This window comes from Cibotium barometz, unplaced genomic scaffold (genome assembly GCF_041138505.1).
Source record: "Cibotium barometz isolate CiBa-2024 unplaced genomic scaffold, ASM4113850v1 ctg203, whole genome shotgun sequence".
NCBI classification, from domain to species: Eukaryota; Viridiplantae; Streptophyta; class Polypodiopsida; order Cyatheales; family Cibotiaceae; genus Cibotium; species Cibotium barometz.
Window position 1 is genome coordinate 1,263,093 of NW_028229432.1, and position 4,898 is coordinate 1,267,990.

The following is a 4,898-nucleotide window of genomic DNA, read 5'->3' on the forward strand; positions in this document are numbered from 1 at the left end:
GATGAATCTTGTTGGATCAAAGATTGGGTTTAGGTTAATGGGGTTAAGCTGGTGAATGGCTCAACTAGGGCCCTGTATGCAGAGCTAAGGAGAGGAGACTTGAATGTAGAGTATTGCAATAGAATCTGGAAGGTAAGATGGAACCCATGCTATTGCTAGAAAAAGAAGTGGAAAGAGTTGTGGGAAGGTCAGATTCTTGTTAAATTCCAGATGTTTTTATGGGGAGTTTGCATGTGGGCTCTACATATTGGAGAAAAGCTAACACAGAAGAACATAACTAATGGCTTTTGTCCTAGATGCAAATTTGCTTTAGAGGATGGTAAACATGCTTTCTGGAGTTGCCCAGCCATCAGAGGTGCATGGGGGAAATTAATGAAATGGGTACAACATGGGTTGGGATTTCAGACACAGTGGGGGGGGATTGGTTACTGGGCAAATGGTCTGTTGTTGATGAGGGAACAGAGGTTCTATTCAACATTATCACAACATGCTACCTATGGAAAATTTGGACTTCTAGGAATTGTGTGGTGTTTCAGAAAATACTGGATGTGATAGGACCAATGCATAAATGTGTAGATATGTAATATGTATAAACAACATAGAAATTGATGGTATGTAATTGTTGTTACAGAGAATTCAAAATGGCATCAATTGACTGCTGCTTTGGCTTGGAACCCCTCTGGCATACTAGTAGGGAAAACTAACTTGGAGGTATTATGATTGCAGGTGTCTTTGGATGTGAAGCCCAAACAGTTGAGGTTTGGTCCCAAGACTAGAAGATGGTACTTAAAAGAGAAGCAGATAAAATACACTTTTGTGGCTTTCAAAGAAAACCCAGTAGGGACAAGACCCACTATAAAGATGTGGACAAGCAAAGGAGAAGTGATGGAAAAGCAGACTCCCAGAGGATGCACCACAGAGGCTTTAATGGAGGCTTGTGTTTTGTCAGATTATAAAGTGTCTTGGGAGCAATCCTCTTTTGTAGATGAAGACAAGAGATGGAAGTTGTTATGTAATCTGCTAAACAATGGAGAATAAAGGTGTGGGTCTTAGAAATAAGTAGGTGGCATCCTCAGGATTCATGTTGATGTAATGAACTGGTTCGTGATTTATATATATATTTTGTCAAACAAAAACATTAGAGAAGAGAATAAAGAGATAATAGAGACCTGATTTTGGTTTGCTAATAACGAGCTTGTATTGGAGTTCGCTTTGGTAGGATTTGGTGCTTGTGCCGCCACCCCACCATCCGTTCTTCAACCTCACTCCTTTTTCCGAAGCCGCCGGAGAACATGCTCGCTTGGCGCTTTGAGCGTCGGCCTCAGCTTCAGCAACACTTGCGAGCCTGTAACCTTCCGGAATCTTGTCTTCACGTATACGAAGCATCTGGAACTCCATTTCGACGCGCAGCAACCTGCAAAAAAAACTTCCAGTTCTCTTAATCTCTGTGTAAGCTCTACGGATTAATGAATGGCATACTTCCCTAAGGAGAAAAAGTCTAGTCTACTCCATTGGGTTATGTGTGAACACGAGGCTGGTCATAATTTATAAGTGAGTTTTGGTCACCCAAAACTTAATGAAACGGCTTTACCCATTGGATTAAGTTAATGCAAAAGAGTAAATTAACCAGTGGGTGCTTCCCCAGATGTAGAACTGCCTTCGAGAATGGAAAACATGCATTCTGGGACTGCTCAGCTATTAGAGGAGCATGGGGCAGAATTAGCAAGTGGGCTGAACACTGTTAAGGGATTCACGGTCATTGTGGAGATTGGATTTTGGGGAAGTGGATGTCCAATGATGAGGCTACAAATGTACTTTTTAAAATTATTAGAGCTTGTTATTTGTGAAAAACTTTGGTCACTAGGAATTCTATTGTTTTTTGGAAAGGATCCTCTCTTGGATTGGATGTGATATATTTGATGCATAAAAGTGTGTATATGTGTTGGTCTATATAATTTGTATGAATGAGGGGATGGGACAACTATATCAAAGGCTGTAGATTAGCATCACTTGATTTCTGTATCTGTTTGGGAGGCCTTCATGCATACTAGGGAAACCTAACATGTGGTCGATATGATGCAGGTTTGTATTTGAAGCCTAAACAAGTTAAATCTGGCCCTAAAACTAGAAGATGGTATCTCAAGGAGAAGCAAGTGGATTATACATTTGTGGCATTCATCGACAACCCTATTGGGACCAGGCCTACAATTAAAATCTGGTTAAAAAAGGGAAAAATATTGGAGAAGAAAACTCCTAAAGGATGTACTACTGAGGCTATGATGGAAGATTGCATTCAGTTGGGGTATCAAATCTCTTGGGGATAGTCCATCTTTGTGATGGAGAAAGATAGATGGAATCTGCTCTATAAACTTTTGAATGAAGTGAAGATTTGTAACTAGGCTGTGTGCTCTTGTTTAAAAGGTTTAGATGTAAAATAAGTTTTAAAGTAATATATATAGTTATTATTGGTCCACAAAAAAACTTGGCTTTGTGATGTTTTTAAAATTTATAAATGGTTCCTTAGTGTTGATTCACATCTCTTTCCCTATTACATAATGTGTTGCAAGAACCTTAGTACATTGGAAAGGCTCAGTTTTAATCCCATTTATTATTTAAAAATAGTTTCACATGTGTGACATAATGTGTTGCCGTAACCTTAGTATATTGGAAAGCCTTAATTTCAATGTGTTGTTAATTTATTTCAAAATTAAAATTTTCAAGTAAAAGTGTGTTCAATGCATGATAAAGATATTGGTATACCAATTTTGTCATTTAAATCATGCAAAGGATTTTTTGTGCGCCTTTCTTTTTAATTCTTTATGTTATAAGAAGTGAGGTGGTGGTTTGTGGCATATTTATGCTCTCTTATAAGAATATCAATCACAAGTAGGTGCACCTTTTGTAAGTCTATCTCTTTTTTTAAATTCAAATTAGCTAAAGTAATAATATCTTTGGATCCCTCTATCTTTACACCCTATAATGAATATCAATTATAAGTACGTAGGTCATCTCTTTCTATTTTATAATGCTCACAAAAATAATAGAAGAATCTCTCTCTCTCTCTCTCTCTCTCTCTCTCTTCATCTCTCTCTCTGTCTCTCTCTCTCTCTCTCTCTCACACACACACACACAATCAATTAGTCACATAAAGGCAACTTCCAAATGTTATTTCTATCATTAAAATCAAAGTCTATGTCCTCATAAAATCGCTTGTTATGTTTGTTTGTTTAGTTTTGAATAATATGAGTGAGTGCTACTTTTATTATACAATTGGAGAACCTCACATTTGAATGTGACTCATATTTGTACTAATAAGTGGGACTATATGTTCACATTGGAAATAATTCATGCCCTTTTACATAGTCAAAGTTCAAAAAGTTTGTTTAATACATTCATTATAATAAGTTGTCACCAAGGTATTATTGTGGACCATATGTGATCACTCGGAAGATTGGGGACCAAGCATGTGAACTTCTCTTGCCCTCACATATTCAAGTCCATAATTTTTTTCACATCAACTTATTGAAGAAAAATATTCCAATTCAAGACAAGTGGAATTAGAGCCAAAAGAAGTCCAATGTTAAGGGGCAACCACTAAGGAACAGCATCTTAAGGGAATATTTAATCAAGTGAAATTTCATTCCATTAGAAGATGGAAAAGAGGATGATCTAACAAGAGACTATCCCTAATTTGTGAGATGAGTACATCTTCGTTCTTTTAGTGGTGGAGAATATACAATCCCTCTTACTCTATGTAGAAACCAAAACTTTAAATATAGAAGTTATGTCTCAAAATTGAAGTAATTGTGAAGTTGATTAACCTTTGAAAAGCCTTAGAAAAATTTATACTAAGCTAGGAACATTTCTTTTGAGCCTAAAAATTAAGACACATGCACTCAAATTTTATTTAAGCCTTAGGGGAGCTCCAAAGCATATGTGCACATTGACTGTGTAAAATAGAGATAAATGATTTGATTAATCAAAGATCATAAAATAGTTAAAAATAGAAACAAATTTATATTGTGCACTTACATATGCATGTTTCAAAGACCTAAATTCATGCCTTGAAATATTATCATTATAAAACAGTAACTCTAATTCACATATTAAACAAGTAAGGAAAATGTTCCAAACTATATGGTGACATACTATATAACTCTACAACAACTTGATATCCTCCACTTTCATTAATCACAATTCTTATACAAATGGGGAATGGCATGGTCCCTTATAATAATAGTTTTGAGAGGAGACGTGCCAAAACACCACCATATTTTAGTATTTTCCTTTTCTTTAAAAAAAACCCCCTCACACACACACAAATATAAGAATCATTATTGTATTCAAACAAATAACTTTATTAAGTGTTTGTTAACATACTGATGTGTAAGGATTCTATGGGAGGCTTCTTTAATATTCAATAATCAGAGCATTCACTTTGTTTCTACTACTAACTTGTAGACTTCTAATAACATTTATCACTTTGTTAAGATTTTCTATCCTTCACTTTCATCAATGAAAGTGCTTATCTAAATGAGGAATGGTACATTATTTAAAGATTAGAGTTGTGACACATCCTTGCCATATCTTGTGTATAGTTAGCCCACCTTTTTAGAAAATGTTTCCACTCTTGATCACAAAATACAAAAAACTTTAAATACAAAATAGCAAGGTAAATGTCTCATAAATGGTGCAATTTATTTCATGATAAGTGAGATAGTCACATTTTCTCTCTCCCCCGCCCCTCCACGAGCACGCACACACACACACACACACAAATTCACATTCACATACATCCACATCCACATTCCATGTCTACATCCATATCCCCATTCACACATCCACATTCATATTCACATAAAAAACACATGAACACATACACGCACACACACAAAGTC